Source organism: Heliangelus exortis, chromosome 6 (genome assembly GCF_036169615.1).
Source record: "Heliangelus exortis chromosome 6, bHelExo1.hap1, whole genome shotgun sequence".
NCBI lineage: Eukaryota > Metazoa > Chordata > Aves > Apodiformes > Trochilidae > Heliangelus > Heliangelus exortis.
In genome coordinates, this window is record NC_092427.1 from 25,670,534 (window position 1) to 25,690,678 (window position 20,145).

Genomic DNA, 20,145 nt, shown 5'->3' on the forward strand with positions numbered 1-20,145 from the left:
AAGTCCCAGTTTCCATGCCTGGTTGTAATTCTTTCAACAAACTCTTGCCGACCATGCTCCTGCTTTGAAGTTTGAACACCACTGTGTTAGTGCTTGGCTCTGGTGATTTGGAAAAAAGATTTGGGTGCTTTTTTTTTTTAAAAAAAAAAGTTGCATATCAGCATCTCCATGTGAGGGTTTGCTCTTGCAGTCACACGTGTTGTGCCTGCTCCAGGTCAGGAGCAGTACAGATGTTTTTTGCCAAATCACTGAGATGTTAATTGCTCATATTTGCTGGTGACAGGTACCAGATAGAAAACAGTCCCCACCATAACAACTATTCTGTGTGTGTGTATAGTCTTAGCCATATTGGTGAAGGGAGGGGTTTCCATATAATGAATAAGCGGGACACATTTTTATAAAGTGAGTGGTATGGGGGGTTTTGAATGCTGGGATTGAGCATGCTCCATGAGGTTGAATCACCATGCCCAGTGCCCTCCAATGTGTGGATGTAGGGCAGTGCATGTTTCTAATCTAAACAAAAAACCTCAGAGCTTGTGATTGCCTTTTTAACCCCATAGCACAGGACAGCAAACTATTTGTGTAAAGGGCTTTACAGCTGTGTCTGTGAACATCCCTGTGTATCTTAGCTGTCAGACCACTATGTAACTTGTTATTGCTGTCAGGGTGGTCCTTTATCCATAAATCAAATGCTGTTTGATCTCATGGCAAGTGAAAGGTAGTCGATTTATAGTCTTAAAAACAACCTGTGCTGTCTGCAGGGTTGCTGGCACATATCTCCATTAGTTACTCAGGTGTACATGAGGAAGAGCTTCAGCCATGCTTTCCACACAGAAGATAAAGAAATAGATTTGTATACATACAAGGTGAGATACTGCATTAGTTGAAAGTAGATTACTGCTGAAAATCCTGCTGAGGCTTCAGTCCTCCAGAAGGTGCCAGTCAACAAATTCCTCATCTGTGACAAGGATGTAGAAATAAGTGGTTTGTTTAGAGAGGACAGAATTTATCAGGCTTCAGATGTTTCCCTTCACATCTTCATGGTCCATGGTCAGAGTTGACAGGTCCTCTGGTGTTAGTGAGGCTCAGCAAATCCTGGTGCTTGAGGGCTGTGCAGACACAGTGAGTGCCCCTGGTGTCACACAGCTGCCTCAGATGTCCCTGTGGTGCCTGCTGCATGGTCCTGCTGAGGTGCGGCTGTCCTCTGGGCTGGGCTGGAGCAAGGTCCTGGGAGGCTGCTTTCCCTGGACATAGCTTTAGAGCAGCTGGGAGACGGCTGGGAGTTACCTGCTGCGTGAACAAATTCCATCTGGAACAACACAGAGGGGGTATAAAGCTACATTTGCCCCACCAGCGGCTCCAAACACAGCTCTGGCACAGTCAACATGCACAGCTAGATCCTCGCACTGCTGTTGACACATTAAAAGTGACTTTGTAAACATAGCCCCTTCTTAAAACAGAGAGCCATAACCCATCTCTTGTGAGGGCTGAGGGCTGCCTGAGAGCCCCCGGGGGAGCAGCTGGGGAGGACAAAGCAGCAGTGTGCTGAGAGCAAACTTGGCACTCTCCGAACTCCTCAACTTCCCCTGGGCGGGCACTGCTGAACCTTGGGGTCCAGTGTTGGTGCCTCTCCAACCTTACAGAGGGGAATGTGCTTCAGCTGCTGGCATCTCACTGTGCTCTCAAACATCCTCCAGTGTAAATAATACCTTAGCCATTTGGCCCAAGACTTGAACTGGGACAGAGCAGGTGCCTCTGCAGACACGTGTCTGCTCCTGCTGCATCCGCAGAGCTCAGATGCACAGGCACAAGTGGGTGTGCAGGAGCCCAAAGAAAGCCTGAGGCGAAAGCATCCATTTTGTGGACTAGTCTTCTTTTCAGTCATGCAAGTGTTTCCTCTTCTGTGGGTATCCTCTATGTGTTTACACTTAAAATATTTATATCTCTTACTAGATGGGTGTGAATTGCTCAGTACTTAACTGCTAAATTCCTTACACTGGAAAGGTTTGTGCTGTCTCACCTTATTAGCCTGAATGGATCATCTCCTCTCCTTAACTTCTCCCTTGATCCAGCAACATTTTATACTGTGTGTGCCAACTTCCAGGAGAGGTGGGATTATCCTTGTGCACTCACTCTTGCATAAGCCCAGAGCCTGGCAGCAGGCACGTTCTGCCCTCTGAAATCCTGTGGTTTGTTGCTGTCTCTCTGACAGAGGTCACTACATTTGTCTGGGTAGTAGGGGTAGATCCTCAAAACCATCACCACTCAATTTCCAGTGGGTCCAGGCAGATAACTTTAACCTACTGGTAAAGATTATTGGAGCTAATTTGGTTTGTTTTGACAGTCTTTAATTAGTGAGTGGTGGTAGGAAGCCCTGAGACCACAAGACAGGAAGGTAATCCCTGGCTGGTGGTCACTGAGAGGCTGCTCACAACACTGATCTCTTCATCTGACACAGATTAATTTAAAAAAATAACATTTTTAGTGGGAACCCTTTAATTTATGTAGAAATTGCATAGGATGCTTCAAACAATAGGCAAAGAAGCAGCTCCCATTGGTCTGCTCTGGGCCTCTTGCTGTGGTTTTGTGTGTGGCCTGGTTAGCAGCAGAGCCAGCTTCCTGCTGGAAGTTGTCTTCTGCTACCTGAGAGTGAGAAGAAGGAAAAAAAAGGAAAATAACTAGCTTTTGAACACTAGACCAGTTGCTCGGTATGGTCTGTGGCACAGGCTGTGGAACCACTGTGCCAACAAACACAGCTGGACATCCATGGAGTATGGTGGGAGAATGAGATGGAGGAGAGCCATAAAGGAGTGTTGCTGCTGAAAGCTTTGTACCCCAAACATGTAGCATCACTGCCTGTTTTCTGTCTTCCTGCCTTCAGGCTCTTCACACTCACACTTAGGTGCAGCCAAGTCCAGCCAGTGCCCCAGCACAGATGTTTGCAGTCAGTCTCCATGGGAACCCCTCTGGCTGTGCAGCCCCCCCTGTCTCCATTCAGTCCTTGCCAGGCTGATCAGTGCCCCAGGGGCACTGGTGGTTGTTTTTTTAGCTCTCACCAAATAAAGGGACATTTAACTTATCCCCACCTACCCCACCCCCTCCATAACCTAGCTGAAGGGTGTTTAACATTCCTCACAAGGAGCATCTTCCAACAGAACAGTATCTCCTTGCTGATTCTGGTAAAACCATTCTGTCTGTCCTCTGACATGGCAATCTTCAAACTTTATCTCCAGTCTGTGTCAGCATTTCTGCTGCTGGTACCACTCAGGATTCTGTTGTCTTTCTGACATTCACTTTTTAAAAAACATTCTGCTGAAGCACCACCTATTGGCTAATCCTCCAAGCACACTTTTCTTCTTCAGGACTTTACTGTCCTTCCTTTTGTGACATGTTCAGGTCTGATTGTCCCATCACTAGATGACTATATATGGATGCACACTGCTACAGCTGAGAAGAAAACCTCTATTCTTCTGAAGCCATCAGCTGTTTTTCATAGGACTCAAAAAAATGTTTGCCATGTTCAGATGAAAAATATATCTAAAAACTGCTGATAACTGCATCTATTTGAATGCATCAATTTGTTACCACTCAGGAAATTTTATAAATATAATTGAAGGGAAATTACCTATGCCTGCAGTGTAATTGCATTCTCCACTGTGATATTTGTTTCCTTTTTAAAAGAAGAGGGGGGTTTCTAAGCATACTGTAAAAGGATCACATTCAGCATTTGGTATTAATACAAAGAAATACTACTAAAAGGTCCATTGAATCATGGAGTGATTCAGGCAACAGAGGAGGGCTATTTGGCTGTGTAAAAATGTTAGTGGTTCAACATGAGAGCAGAAAACTCTTCAAGGTACTGTAAGGGATAGTTAGTTTCTTTAGCTGGTTTTAAAGAGTAAGAGAAGTGAGCCTAGCAAGGTGCTGTGAGGAAGTGTGGTGTCACATGCAGCTCTGCAGGAAATGAGATTGAAGCTGCTGGGGAAGTTCAGACCCGTGTGACCTCCAGCGGATTCAAATAGCACAGGTCAGTCCTCTTCAAATGTCTCTTTAACCATCCTGCTGGGGTTCTGTGTATCCACCTTCCCAGATCCTTGGCAGCAGGGTAAGAAGTGGTCCATATGGTACTTGTGTTATCAGGCAGCAAGTGACATGGGCTTTCAGAACAGGACCTTACTGCGCAGAAGTAGGAAGTGGGTTACCCAGTTTGTGAGAAGCTTGGACCCTGCCTCACTGTACAAGAGCAGCATGAACCTGGATCACGTTAGAAATGTGAAAGAAATCTCCGTCTTGTTAAGACTTCCATAAACAAAAGGTCTGAATATACAACAGAAGTGTTCAGTGTTAATACATACCAGAAAGTGCTTTTCCAAGCACATGCTAAAGTAATTGTCTGTAGTGAGAATTTCACTTTGTTTTGGCTGTACTAAGCATATAGTTGTTCTGTTTGGTTTTACTGGTGTAGTCTCTTGTTAATGTTTTTTCTCATTCCTTGTGATTTTTGTTGAGAAATTCCATCCCAGCTTTTTGGTGCTGCAGGGTGCTTGGGTATGCACAGTATCCTGAATGAAACGGTACCAGTTTGGTGCTGGAGAACTTGGGACCTCTCAGAGGGAGGCTGTTTGATGGGATGTACATTTACATTTGTATTCCTGCACAAAAATACAGAGGTTACTTTTAAATATTATTTGGCAAATGTGATTAATTTAAAACTTTGAATGGAAATCCAGGGTGAAAGTTAATAAGAAAATGAACTTCAGGAGGATAAAATGTAGAATGTAGTAGCAGTAGTGCTTCACAGAGTCTGAACTGAAGTTAAATTCCAGTGTGGGGTGCACGTGGTGCTGGGAGAGCTGGGGGGGAAGAGGAGGTGACAGGTGAGCAGTTGCAGTTGATGGCAAGGGTGGTCCCCAGGCTGGCCACAGCTGGTCCCCCATGGCTCCCTAGGCAAGGCCACAGCTTGCCAGGCAGAGGGGCTTGCTCAGTGGAGTGGTGGTGAGCTAGGATGAAATGCAGCTGCTGGGGACAACAGAGGCTGCAGTGAGTTCATGCCAGGTATTAAAAGCAGAGAATTGAGTGCCAGGCAAGTATTCCTAAAACTGTCCATAATTCTTCCCAATTAAAAAAAAAATATATATATATTTCCTGGATTCTGTAGAAAAACATACAAAATTGTACTTCCCTCCTTGTACCACCTGGTGCATTCATTCTGATCTAACCATAAAAATATCAGTGTAAAATGAATGTAGGAAGGAATGCAGGAGCAGGGAGGTCCACAGCCCCTCCTGCCCAGGAAGTGGGTGCTGGGTCTGGCTCTGCCACAGCCACAGGGCACAGAGGGTCTCGGAAATTTGGGAAGAGCAGTTCCCTGTTTCTCAGCAGTTAACAGCTCTGTGATTCTCCCTCTTTGTGGCCTTGCAGAGAGCTTGCTGTCACATTTTGAGCTTTGGAGTTTCACCTGCAGAAGGCTCTGGCCTTAGCTGGGCTCCTCTGCTTCTATAAGACTGGCAGGTTTTTCAATGGGAGCCAAAGTTCTGCCCCAAATCAGCCTTTCTGCTATATTGCAGTTATAGCCTTCACCAGAGCACTGCAAAACTCAACTCTGTCTAACTAAGAATGTGATTTAAAAGCAATTTAATGTAATCCTGCTGCAGACATTTTCATTTCAGCCTAATCCTGCTTTATAGTGGCTCATCTCAAATAGATTAGGAGTTGTCGTAAGCTAAATATATCAGCTTGTAAATAATGTATGTGAGCCTCCATGCAGTGGTTTGCTCTGGGTATTTGAAACTGAATTAGAAAGAAATTGATACACTTTCCTAAATAAATTAAGTCTAACACTTTTACTCTGCTCCTACGAGTGAGGAGGGGATTTTCTGAATGGGCCTGTTCCACCAGCTTGCATTGTGAAAGCCAGGGAAAGAACGTTTCTTTCCCTAACAAATTAAAAAGGAAATCTGCAAAAAAGAGGAAAGGGAATAGGGATGCAAACTAAACAAGGGGAAATAAATATGGTTTGGAATGATAGAGAAGGAAACAAAACAAAACAAAAAAAAGAATAGTAAAAAAAAAAATAGTAAAAAATGGAACCAGATAGGAACAAATTATGTGCTCAAGGAAAAAAACCCTCTCTCCTCTTTTACTGAGCTTCAGAAGGAAGGGAGACTGTATGTGTTTGCACATATTCATAGCATCTATGTAAGAAAAATTAATTTTTCTGATTCAGTTTTTTTTAGTCATTTGTTTGTTACTTTCTCTTGGGCAGTATTAGAAGTTTGTAAGCTTGAGAGAGCTTCGGAGTTAGATGAAAGAAATTTTGAAGTATCCTTAATTCTGCAAACAAACAGAATAACCCACTTGTAATGTTACTTAAATCACTGGCCAGTTTTGCTCCCCAAAAGCTACTTGGCTGCACTGTTCTGCTGGCTTTGTGTCCACTGTTCACTTGGATCCATGGCACAGGGTTGTCCCACCCTCTACAGGGGAAAAACAGGAGTTAAAGTGTGCAATACCTACTGATGCAAACCTGAGCTGCATAGGCCAGCTTCAGAAAGTTTGTAGCAGGATCACCATGTAGTGTGTGCAAAGGCTTCATACCAGGGAGGGATTTGAGTCTAGAGACATTAATCTCTAAATATTTTCTCTCTATTTTACTTCTAAATTGAAGTAAATCCATAAAATGCGAAATGGTTTCTGTTCTTGTCTTTTATTTTAAATTGACTGGATTGATAAAGACACTTTGTTGTTTAAATATTAAATACATTGGATGGACAAGGGTATCTTTTGCTGAGGCATTATTTGCAGCATACCTCTAACCTCTTGTTGGCCATTCTCTCCCCCTTTCTCCCACACACTTCAGTGCCAGTTCTGCAAATCATGTCTGTAATTAGCTGTTAAAAGCATTAAGAGTTTTAAGGACATCCATTTTGCTTGTATATGATTGATTTGTTTCAGGTTTTGCATGCATTTTTCTCTAGCCTAAGCTATAGAAACCTTATTACAAAGCTGGTGGGTGAACTGTGGCTTTTCCGAGAGGAGCAACTGTAGCAGTGAATAACTCTATTCACTTGTACATCCATCCACACATGTTTTTCTGGTTTTCTGCTTTCATTCCACCATTTACATTGGTAATGCCATGCTGAAGTTGAGGGAATTATCTTAAATTTATTTGAAAACAGATTGGGCCCTTTGGCCTCAGAATCTGATCTGGAGTTCAGTCAGTGTATTAATCTGCTGTGATTCCTCTTTAGGTGAAGATGGGCTCCTATTTGCACATTGCCAGTTCTCACACAGAGTTTCTACTCACTCAAGGAAATGTATAATAGTTGCCTTCCCAGGTTCTGTGGTCCCCAGTGTTTGGGTTTGCAATTAATCATTCATTTTCATTTTTTCTTGCAGGAATGTGCAACCTGGGAAATATTGTGATCTAATTAATTTCAGCAAGTGTATTCTGGACTGACTTTGCCAGGACTCCTATTCTGTGCAAGCATTTCTCCTGCTGGTGACAAGGTACAGAGCCCACTGGGTTTGCACTGGGAGAAGGATGGGAGTGGGGAGGAGTCACTGTGTGAGCAGCAGCACAGGGAAACATCTCCAGTGTGTGTGTCGTGACATAGAGACATCTTGCAGCTTGATTTGCAGGGTGACAATATATAGGAGTGACAATATATAGGTGACAATATAGGAGTTATTCTCCTCCAGGGCAGGATTAATGGCAGCACTGGTTTACTGACATGCTCTGATGTGGCACACCTTTTCTGGGGTCAGATATAGGTGTCAGGTTATGTCAAATTTTCTGCCAAATCCCAAAGCTTTTAATATGTGTGGCAGGTTGAGGGTTTTTTTGTTTGGTTGGCTGTTTTTTTTCATTCCAGTAGCACAGAGCTGACAGTGGAGGAATTTAAGACTTCACAAGTAGGCCAGGAGACCTAAGGTATGATTTGAGCAGGTGCTCTGAATTCATAGTTGTCATGACTTAGAGCAAATGATGTTACACTTGGAAACCACACAGTGAAGACTATGATGTTCAGACCTTGGTGCTAATGAACAGAACTAGTATGAAAATGTCCCCTGAGACATGTAATGAATCAGAAAGACATAAATAACAGTGAGCTTACTTTTAATTTTTTTTTATTGCAGCAGAGCATAAAGCATGTGCTGTAGACAGTCAGCAACCTGCTGACCTAGAGCTTGTGCAGTCCATCAGGTCAATATTATTTCTTTTCTCAAATGCACTGTGTTGTAAGCCCTGACTGTGGCTTCTTTGCAATTAGTGTGCCAGGTAGAAACCAGTACTGGGAGGCTCCCAGTTATGCCTGGGATTTTGGTTCTCTGTAGGCATGAGCACAAAAGCATTCTGGGCTGCTTCTTGATAGGTGCTATTTCTGGTCCATGTGGGTTGATGCTTTGGTGTAGTTTCAGAAGTGCTTGCTTCTAAAACCATAGTCTGGGCAAATCTGTGTGCCAGGCTTGGGTCACATGAGAAAGAGGAAATAGCCCTATGAGCAAAAAAAAAAAAAAAAAAAAAAATCCTGTTTCATTTGTGGCTCCACAACTTGTATCAAGCATGGTAAACTGCTGCCAGGATGGGGACTGGTGCAAAGCCTGGTATTTGGAGAATTATTCCACATTAGAGGACAAAAAAATATGGTGCCACTGTGTGATCACTAGCCAAACATACTCATCTGGACACTTGGGGTTGGATTGAAGGAGGGAGACATGCAAATAGAGAAAATATGAGTATTTTTTAATTGACAACTATATTTTATTTCACATGAGTATCTTGGATGCTGCAAAAGAACGTACAATGCAATGCTGAAATAAAGATGGTGAATTGTGCCACCCTCACCCATTTGAAATGTGATATGGGATTATGGAATGCCCTAGGAACAGCAGTAATGAAGAGAGCTGGACCAAATATAGCTCATGAGGCAAGGCTGAAGGAAATATGGTTGCTTAGGCTAAAGAAGAGAAGATCAAAGAGGCATGTAAACAGTTTTCAAATAACCATGAAGAGGAAAGGAATAAATTATTCTGCATATCAGTTGCAAATAGGATGAGAAATAGCAAATGAAATCACAGCAAAGGAGGTTTAGATTAGGCACTGGGCAAAGCTTCATTAGCTGTAAGGATATTAAAGTAGATGACCAAGGGATATTGCAGAATTTCCATCACTGGAGATTTTTAGGGAGAAAAGACAAAAATAGCCGCCAGGAATGATATCATCAATAGTGAGTCAGGGTTGCCCACTTGCAACCCTGCTCTCTGTCATTCTGTATTTCAGTCTCCTTGCTGACATTGCCTATAAATTGTTCTGGTTATTGATGAAAACTGAACAGTTATTTTAAAGGCAATATAGACTTCCGTATACATGGTACAGTACATCCTGTCCTCCACTTTTCAGGGAGGGCAGGTGACATGCTTTCCTGAGTTTCCTGGGGTGATTTTCCTCTTCTAATTTGGGAGTCAACAGATAAAATGAGTGCATTATATTCTGCACTGTGAGAAGGTAATTGAGTTATCACTATCAGCTGGCAAGGTAACTACCAGCTCTGCTTCTGGTATAAGAGGGAGCCTTGAAAAGGCAGGCTGTGCTGCTTCCTCACATGAGCAGTTGTAGGAGGACAAAAAAAACCAGTTCATTTTTATCATGGATCTCAAAACAGCAAATTCCCACCTGCTGTGCAAAACCAGTTTGGTCTGCACTGAACAGCATTTCCTAAGAGTCAATTTGGCTGGAGTGAGGAGTTGTCTGAAGCAGTGTCTGGCTGCAGGGTTCAGGCTGCACCCCTTCTGCACAGGAGTGAGACTCTTCCTCTGTGTGGACTGCCAGTACCTACCTGTAAGCCAGCCTGCTTGTGAGGACCTTGGCAGATGTAGAAGAAAACAGTGATCCATTGCAGTAGCACTTGAGGACTCAGTCATCAGGACTGCACTTTACGAGACAGAACAGGCTTTGTGAGAGTAAGAATGTCTTATGACCTGATAAAACCAATGCAAAACTTCCTTTCAGCCATGGATTTGATCCAGAGACAGCAACTTTCTGAATTTGGAGAATGTCTTCTTTTAATCTGGGAACTTGTGGCCTCAGATTCAAAGTGATCTTTAACTCTCTGTTTAATTACCAATTCTGGTTTTGAAAGCAGAGATGTTAGGAGTCATATTTCAGTCTGCCAAATTTAGTCTTCAAACTTACTTAAAATAAACCCAGTTTGGTTTTGCCCATGCAAGCTAGCCAAATCATTCTGCCAGTTTGATCAGGGACAAATTTATAGGATTCAGCTGATGTGATGCTGACTTCAAGTAGGGTTTATCAACTGTGGCAACCACTCTTACTAGGAAGAAATTAAAGGAAAAATTGGGTGCCACCCTCCAATACTTGCTGTTTTAGGGCACCTGCACAAAACACTCCAGCCTGCCCCGACCAATTTTTGTTCTCTAAGCTTTTGGTAGATTGGCATTAGCAAGGTGAGTTTGAGCATCCTATGGAGTAAGACAGTTTGCTAATGAAGTACGTTCTAAAGAGGAAATGCAAGTATTGAACAATGGTATGTGGCTACTTTTGGTTTTGTGGGTATGTTTTTTTGTTTTTTCATGACAGTGGTATGACATAGATACTTTTTTTTTTTTTTTTTTTTTTTTTTTTTTTTTTTGTAAGCTTAAACAGCACCAAAATCTACATTTTATGCAGAAAAGCTGCATTCACAATACAAACAGGAGTTCAGCTAGACCTGCTGTCTTGCATGGAGCAAACTACCTCCAAAATCAGCTGCTCCACAGGGAGCAGGCTGTCTCAGAGCTGCCAGCAAACACAGAGATGTGATGCTGACCAGGCATTGCTTCCAAAAAGCTGGTAGAGACTGGGAGATGCTGCAGAGCAGCTGGCCAGGATAGCTTGTCTTTTTCTCAAGCAGTGGCTTGCAACACCCAGAAAATTCATGCAAGGTGTGGATTTGTTCCTCTAGCACATTCACGTGCCTAGCAGGTCTGCTGGGTCTGACCAAGCAGGGAGACAACCTGTGCAGTCAGCTAGATGTGACCTCAAGTGTGGTGTCACTACTGTCCCTTGAGCCCCCTGGTAAACCCGTGTGCTCCAGGACAGGCACCCACATGACACATTGCCTTTGGCTGCACTTGCCACATGGAAACACTTGGCTGGCAAAGGTCATGGAAAAGGGTTGGAGAGAGAAATATTCAAAATAAAATGCAGGCAGCTGAGTGGAATCTCTTTTAATGAGCAAGTACTTGGGCAAACACTTTCTTTAATAGGTGCGGAACTTGAGCAGCTTCAAAAGTAGAAAGTGGGGTGTGCTGCATGTCTCCACAGGGTGCATCCCGGGTTGCTGCAGCACAGCAGCACTGTGTTTCTTCTCAGGAAGGTACCCCAGGGCAGTTTCTCCTCTTTGTGCGGGGGAAGATCAGCCAGTGCTTGTGCTAAGCCACCAAAGACTTTGCCCTGCCTATTTTTTGGCAGAATGCATTAATAATCATTCTTTCCAGCTTCTCTTCTTTGCTCGCTAGCTGAGCACTTGCCATGTGCAGCTGTAAAAAGTTGTTTCCAAAGAGAAATAAATTGGAGCAAAGACTCCTGTAATTGGAGACAGGGAGGGAAGCAGAAGGGCGGTTTCACTCTGTTGTCCTTGGTTGCTTTTGGTTAGATTTGTGCCATGCTTTAAACCAGTCCCCCCTCTAAGGGACTTTGGGCCCCCTTGCTCGTCCATATCTGTGTCCTCCCAGCATTAGCTCTGGTGGTGCTGACTTGACCCGAGTCCCTCCTGGTACCAGGTGATGGTCACAGGAGGCAGCAAGAGCACCCTGTGCCAGGCCAGCCAGGCTGTGTCAGCTCAGTAACACAGCTGGGAAGAGCTAAGCCTCTGTCAATAGGACTTCAGTGTCAAAGTTGGAAATTTTTTGTTTGGATATCAAAGGTAATGATCATAGTTACGTTTTTCAGTACATTTTTTAATTGAGAATATTTTCTGATTAAAGCCATCAGTTTATCAAAACTTTTTTCCATGAGATTGAAGGTGATTTCAGAACAAAATTTAAATTTCAGAAATTAGAAAGTTCTAAAATTATCTCTTGGAAGAAATTTAAAATATCTAGAGCCAATGTGGGCTCTGATAAAATCTGCACTCCTAAAGACAAAAAAGTAAAATTTCAAATTTGTTAAATTTAATTTTTTAAAAAATCTTTATTGAAATAGAAATCTTTTCAAGCCTCAGAGTCTGACAGGCCATAAAATTACTTTCTCCCTTCTCTTTTTTTTTTTTTTAACCCCAGACCCACACTATTAAATCCTGTAATATACCAACAAACCTAAATTTTAGTGCCTCTCCAGGTAAAACAGGGAATCTAGATCCCTGGACTGAGTTAGTCTTTAATATAAAATTTGAATTGCTTTGACTCTAAAAGAACCACAGACTGATGCAAAACAGAACTTGTGCCTTGCTATATATTAGATAATTGCCAAGATAAGTTGCAAAGGAAATTTCACAAATTAAATGTCCAGAAAATATCTTTAATTACAGGGCTTTCAAGTGGGTAATGAAAACTTACATCAAGTATGAACAGCTTAACTTTGTGCCCATATTGTGAATGTTTAAATTAGCATCCTCAGCTGCAGATGTCTACTGTGTACTTAGATGCAAATGTGCAAATTTCATAATCCCAATAACAAGGCTGAGTCTTCAGCTGAAACACCAGATGTAAAATCTGAATCATCTGTTTCAATGTTATCTCACCTATATTTCATAAATATTAAGTTCTGCTGCGAAAGTAGACAAAAATCCAAGACATATGTAAAAATGGCTTTACAAAGTTAGTTGGAGCTAAATTTTTGTGGTAGGTCTACTTTACAAAATAAAAGAAAATTTAATTGTGATTGGTCAATACTCTCCTGCTTAGCTTGTAATGATATAAAGATGAAGAAGATTAGTATTGCCTGTATTTTATTCTTTGCTTTTTGGCATAATTTTAATGAAATAATTGAAGCATCTCTTAGGTGTACCTTTCTTTTCCAAGTGACTTTTGACATTTGTTCTTGCCAAAAGGCAGGGCTGGAAATACTTAAGAAAAAATTCATCCTTGTATTACTCAGGCTGCTTTCCATATTGAACCAAATGGAAATTGTCAGTGACAGGAACAGTGCATAAGCACTGAGGGTGACTTGCACATATGCAGACTCACATGTCTCCTGTTATGCATGGAGAGGTATTCAGTGCACTGTGGATTAGATTTTTACTGCTTCACTAAATCCAAATGAAGCAGAATTTCAGGTGTGTCCTTCCATCACTGCCTGAGATGGCAGCCATCAGGACATCAGGATCCTTGCCTGGGGATCTCTCTAAACACCGGTCCACCAGCTCCACCTCCCTCCCATGGTTTCAGTTCACAGGGTGGATCCTAGAGCTCATCTCCATGCTGGCCAAAGAGTGAGGGTGTCTCCAAGCACCCTCCTACCACCCATCCTTCACTTATCCCCCTGGCTGGCCCCTGGCCTGGAGGGGACCATCTGCAGGGTAGTCACCAAACCATTAATTTGCTCTGGAGCTGCTCTTCCCAAGTAGTCTAGAGCAGGCAATCATCTGCAGGGTTTCTATAAGTATTTCCATTTGGTAGCAGCTTGCTTTGTCCAGTAACTGGTCTTGGAGGTGAGGAAATGCTTACCAGCCCAGAATAAGGCATGTGATGGATCCAGCAGTTCTGTATCACGGGAAGAAAAGACAATTCTTCCTCATCCCTGATAGTAGTTTGGTTTAGCCCTAGAGCTTCAACTGGCAGCCCTCATTGATTATCATGCAGATTCATACTGCTACTTTGGGACCATATCTTCTTCTGGTATAAGATTCTAGGTGTCTGCAGTGAAACTTTGGCAGTTCCTATCAGCTGAGAGCAGCCAAGACGTTTTTTCTACTTGCATTAGAAAGACAAACTTGTAAAACTATGTTTTTCTTACTGTAGTAATAAAAGCAGTAAATAGATGCAAATAATAGGGGTATGTTATAAAATCTATGTGCTTTACAACAAAGAAAAGGGTTGTCTGATTTAGTAGATTTTTGCATGCAATACAAAGAACTGCACAATATGGAGGTAATGGCCATCTTGTTATCTGGTCTGTTAGTTTTGTACAAGGCATCTAAATATAGGTTTTGAGTTGTCTTATTGGCGAAGAGCAATGATGTATTGCTTCCTCTATCTGTTTCTCTTTAAGTAAATTGCAGGAGAAGTTCCTTGCTGGATTCTAACCAGGCAAATAAACTGGTGGTGCAGGAACATAATATTGTGGACTGATTTTTTATATAGTTTAGGACGAGACATCATTTGTCAGTACTGCCAGGATATCAGGTGACTGTAAATTCACATGCAAAATGTTTTCAGTAACAGTTGTTTTTCTTTGTTGTTTTTTAATTAATACATTTCAAACTGAAATATGTACAGTAGGATATTTAGGGTTAAAATTAATCTCTTCTCCTTAGTTCACCTTGGATTTGGAGGTTTCTTATATTGCTTTGGACACAGTTTCAAAAGTTTTGTACATCCTTTTGAAAGGTGATCACTTTTCATCCACAGTATCTGTGCAGTCAGGGGTGAGCTAAGATTGGCTCCAATATGAAAAAGGAGGGGAATTGAAGTCCTAGAGTTTGGGAAGGAGTTGTTTGCTGAAGCAGACTGTTCCAGATTACTTTTTGCCTCCTCTTTTCCCTCCCCTTTATTATTTCCATCCTGATTCTAGAATCCCTTCCACAGATTTGTTTTTATAGTGCCGAGAAATTTTAAAAATAATTACTGAAACCATAGCAGCCCATCTGAAAGCTTTCTGAGGCACAGCATGAGCTGCACAGCAGGCCAAACCTCAGAGGGCAGAGGCTCACTTCCAAGCAAGGGAGAACGGATGCTCCTTGTTGCTTTGGCTGCTTCTGCAAATGGAGGCTCTGTCGTCCAACTCCCTGCATGTGCACATACCCTGAGTACCCCTCACATAGCTCAGGCTTTTCAGTTATTTTAATTTTTAATTACTGTAAACTAGTTACTACATGAATTATGTAAGAGAGTTTTGCAGCTATTCTCAGAAGAGGATTTGTGATAAAATACCAATCTTAGTAAATACTAAAAACTCTTCAGCAAGCAAAAAATGGTATCTTTTCTGTACATTCATTTATACCTCAGTGAGCTGAAATTTTTTACATTGCTTTATCTGCAAACTTGCATTAGTTCCTTTGGGCATGTGAACAACATCAAAGTAATTGTTTTGTAGCAGTCAGCAGAGTCCACAAAGACTTAATGCTCCCTGGTCATGCTCTTGTAAAAAGCATTTAAATGGCAGAACCAAGTGCTATTTTATAGCTTTTTGCATCAGAGGTCAGAGAAGGTTTGCAAACACAGGTGATACAAGTCATACACAGAATGAGTCTTCATTTAGTACACAGCCAGTCCGTAAGGTCTGATGTCAATTTCTATTCAGTTTGTGGTCTGTGAGCAGGGCACAGTGGGAACATCACGGGGAGTTTTTCAGTAGGTTATGGTCCCTTGAGGCAGATGACAGTATGTGTAGCCTGTTGTTTTTCCCAAGTTCCTGAAGCAAGATGCCAGTAGTGCTGAACACAAGTGATGGCATCTCTGTGCAGACTGTAGCTGTGGTCCTTGCTCCACCAGCCATCTGCATCCACAAGATGGTGTGGGAGCCAACGCCAACCTTGACTGCTGAATGTGAAATTCCTCAAATTCATTACTTATGTGCAAATATGATTCATCGCCTCACGAATGATCTGGTTTAATGACTAATCCCAAGCCACACTGCAAATCCCTGCACAGCAGAGAACGCCAAGAGACTTTGTGGGGTGCAGTCTTCTTGAAGTCAGATCATCCCAAGTAATTCAAACATTTTCAGTAAAGTCATAAGAGTCTCATACAGCTCCCCCTGAAGAACAGCCTGAGCGTTTCCACAAACTCTGAGAGTAAAATCAGACACTTCATCTCCACCCACTTTAGTCGAGGCTCAGAGTCTCAGCACTTTGTCACCTCAAATCATCCAAAATTAACTTTGGGAACAGAAAATAAGATTTTGTTTTTTCTTTTTAATTAAAATATCTATGAGACCTGGTTGCCTGTTTCTCACAAAACTGATTTATGGGTCTTAAAGCACTGAACTCTGAGGCTTTTATTGCTGGTAACCTGGCTCTGAGGTGGTATTAGTTTCTCTGAACTGTCTTTGGCAGGGCAGGCTGCCCTACATTATGCAGACCTGAGGTTGGGTTTTGTTTTGTTTTTCCCACACTCCAGGCATATCAGTCTTTGATTGCTCCTCTAATGACAGGTATTCAAGTTACTCTCTAATTCATGTCAACACCTGGGCTGTAAAAACTCTAAGGCACTCTTGCCCATGTAGTTGCTCTTTCCCTGCTGCCTGCCCAGGCCACTTAAATTTTTGTTCAGGCTTTTGATGTGAAATCTGAATTAATCTCTGTGCACTGTAGTTTTTCAACATTCTTATAGGAATATGGTAATATTTACAAGAGAGAGGGATTGGAAAACAGTGTGTTAAATTCATTCCACATGTCTGGCCCTTAAAAGCCTCGGATTTCCCTTTTAGAGGTACTCACTGTTTTAATATTACTTTATAGATTCTGGCTCTAGTATGCTAGTCACAGTTCACTGTGGGTTTAGTAAGACTTTGTTGATTGTGATGAAGAAAACACCTTTAGTATAAAAAACCTATTTGAATATTGAAGGCAATTGAATTCTAAACCTACACCTACTGAAAAGTAAAATAATTTGACAGTGTGCAAGATCCTTGATCCTTTTCTTTATGCCTTCATTGTGACAGCTTTGTAATGACAGTACGTTGTGAACGGGACCCATGACACACGGGTGGGCAACCATGGTCAAAAAAAGTCAAGCAAAATTTTGGGGCTTGCTCACCAAATTCGGTTCCTATGACTTCTTTCCACACTGGCTGGAAGTTTAAACAGCTCAAGTGTCAAAAAAGCCAGATTAATCCACCTTGGGGCCTGTTATGCCATAGAACAGTGGAGAGAGTGGGGAGAAAACAAGCTTCCAGACTTCTGTCAATTTGATGCAAGTGGCAGAATTGCTATCAAAAGGAAACAAGTAGTCTGAGCCCTAACATCCTTGAAACAAAACCATGGAGCAGTAAGTGGAAAGGCAAAAGGCAGGGATGCTAATGTGAACAGAAGTCATTTTCCCATGGTAACAAGCTGGGGGCTCCAAGATCCAGCCCATGCTTTTCCACCCCTGGGTCCACAAGTGTGGGGTGTGGGAAGCATCCATTCCTGTCCCTCTCTCTGCTTGCTGCCGTGGTGCCACTCCTGGCCCTGTCCAGTTGGAGACCTGAGCAGTGCTGAGTTGTGAGGACAAGCTGGTGGAAAGAGTCCTCCTTCTCTGGACTTTTTCCAACTTAATGCAATGCTTTTTTTTCTGATTTAGGACTGAGTAAGCTGCAGACAGTACCCAGAAATCCTTAGTTTCTAAACTAGCCTGTTTACCCTACCAAAGCTCCTAGAGCTTAAGATGGATGAAATTTGGGGGAGAAAGCTGTGCAGCAAAGCATATACTGCTGAGCAGTGACATGACACTGAGTGATCACCCCTGCAGTAGTGAGACACTGGAAAAAGCAGCCCCATCTTAGAGAAACTCTTGGACTATGTACTGGAAACAGTATTTTGTGAACACAAGGAGGAACAGGTGATGGAATAAGAAGGAGAGAGGTATCAGGTCCTTGTTCCCCCAGGTGTGTTGTCCCAGTGTGTGGAGAGGTTGTTCCTGTAGCCTCTTCAGGGCACTGTAACAAGGGTGCTGTTCTTTAGGGCTGCATGCTGAGGCTGCCTCCATTCTAGGTGAATCCCTGTCTGGCTGCACAGGGCAACACACCCAGGGTAACAGAGCCTTGTGCATGGTTTCAAACATTCTAGTTGACCAAAGGCTGCCTGGGGTTGTATGTGATGGAATATTGTGCTCTGGAGAGCTGAAGTAAGAGCTGTGGCACAAGTAGGTTGGACATGGATCATCACTTCCTCTTGGTAGAGATAGTGAAGCTGTTCCCTGTAGAGCATTTATTTGTGGAGGGGCTGGGGAAAGGGCTTTTCATTTGTTGTCAAGGAGGCAGGAGTGTGAGCTCTAGGAGGTTCCAGTGTTTCGAGTTGTGTCCTTCTGTCCCAACGGCTGGGATACAGCCCAGTAACTGCAGGTTTTGCATTTGGCCCCAGCCTCCTGCTGAGGAATGACACACAGGTGCTTGTGTTAAAGCAGGGATGAGATGCCCTCCAGCAGTCCCCAGTGCAGGGTCCCCGCTCCAGGCACCGCGGGCAGGATGAGGCCCTGCTCCTCGGGCAGGATCCCAGGAGTAAGGGGCACAAGCCCAGACCCAGAGGCTGAGCAGGCAGGAGTATTTCTGGACATCTCCTCTGAAAGTGCTGGTTAAAATGAATTCCAGAAGCATAGATTGGATGGAAGCAATTTCTGTTTTCACTGAGGCACAGAGGTACTTTGCTCTGTAGCATATTTGCTCTTTTATTATCGGCTTTTCTGAAGTCAACATCCAAACACTTAACCTGACCAAAAACTTTGCTGCTTCTTTCAAACAGGGACTATATTGGTGACTGGGGACAGTCCTCTAAAGCTAGCCATTAACCATGATCCTCTGCATATCTTGAAAAATATGTCACTGAAAAGGAAAAAACTTTTTAAAATACTTGGATTAAAACAACATTCTGACACCACAGTGGCCTATGTCTTAGCTGTAATTTTCCATGGATGCAGCACAGCTGGATATTTGCCACGTAACTCCTGGTTGCTTTTGACAAATAAAGTTTGCTGGATGCAACTTGCTGTGGACCATGAGCATCTGGCTGTTACTGCTCTTGGAACCCACAGTCATGTGCTGGCTCAGTGGTCTGATACTTCACTTGTCACTGACACTCACGATAACCTGCTTTGTTACTCTTTTCCTGTGATGGTAAGAAGAAGATAGAAAGTGTTTAGGGGGGTTTGCCCACTATGACTCTGGGGAATTGCCCACTATGAGGTGCAGTCAGTGCTTCCTTGCCTGAATGCTGGGGGATGAGGGAGGTGAGCATGAAGGGTGGAGGAAGATGAAGATGCCATAGGGTTGGCAGGGTGTGGGTGCTTGCAATCACACAGACAGAGGCATGAAAACACCTCTCATGGCATCCCTTTTTTTTTTTTTTTTTTTTTTTTGTTCGCAAACAAAACACTACTCTTGTGCTTTGTTTGCTACTGTGGTTACTTATCTACTGTTCCTCACTAGCCCTCCAGCACCCACACCTCTCACAGACCTCAGTTATGCTGTTGTAGGAGGTAAGAGGTTGAAACTACAATTTGTTGAAAAGGATATGTCTAAAACAAAACAGAGCAAAAAATTATATCATTTCTTTGCAGCCTATGTAGGGCTGAAAACATGTGTACTGTGATATTGCCTTGACATGTCTTTCTCTCCTGAGAACTGCCTCATGCTCTCCTGCCAGAGATCTCCAGATTGTTGCTTTCCTCTTCTCTCCTTTTTGGCCCCTGACCAGACCAGGATGGTGCTGCACCCCCCAAATTGGTCACTGCCACATTTGTACAGATGCAGTTCCTCGTGGCAGATATTCCTGTTACTGCCAGCTCCTGTGTGTCATTCAGGCTGGGGCTAAATCCTGTTTGGGGGCCACAAAGATCTCATCCACCTTATGGGTGTCCCTGCGAATGTAGCCTGGCATCCATCACCCCTCTGATGGTTGTTCATGGAAAGAGAAAGGACAGTCTGACTCGGGATCCAGGCAAGAGCTCTCTGTCATTGCCAGTACCAGCTACTTTCTCTGCCTTGGCGTTTTGCATAGTGGGTGGCATTTTTCAGTCTGGGTGGAAAGTCACACCCATACCAGTCATTTCAGGTTCTGTGGAGAGTTTCTTTGAAATGCAAAAAGTCCCAAATAAGGCTGGCTTCCTCTATCTGGCAGCAGCAACTCCCCAGAATTTCCCCGGGTCTCATTCATCCAGATAAACTTCTCTGTTAACCTATTTTGGCTGTCCAGTTATCTGCAAGTGGTTTTAAGGGTGGAACATTACTGCCTCCACTCGCTGCCACAGCTTCCCCTGGACAGGTTAGGACAATTTGCTTTCTCACAC

At 43.0% G+C, this 20,145-nt stretch overlaps 1 protein-coding gene across 2 annotated transcripts in view; it reads left to right on the plus strand.

The window, feature by feature from the left end:
* The window catches only part of WIPF1 (WAS/WASL interacting protein family member 1), a 54,383-nt gene that overhangs the window by 14,494 nt on the left and 19,744 nt on the right, over positions 1-20,145 (plus strand). For both annotated transcript variants that reach the window (XM_071747306.1, XM_071747307.1), the window contains exon 2: positions 7,399-7,509. The gene's annotated coding sequence lies outside the window, so the exon portion shown is untranslated. The remainder of the gene's footprint in view (positions 1-7,398; positions 7,510-20,145) is intronic.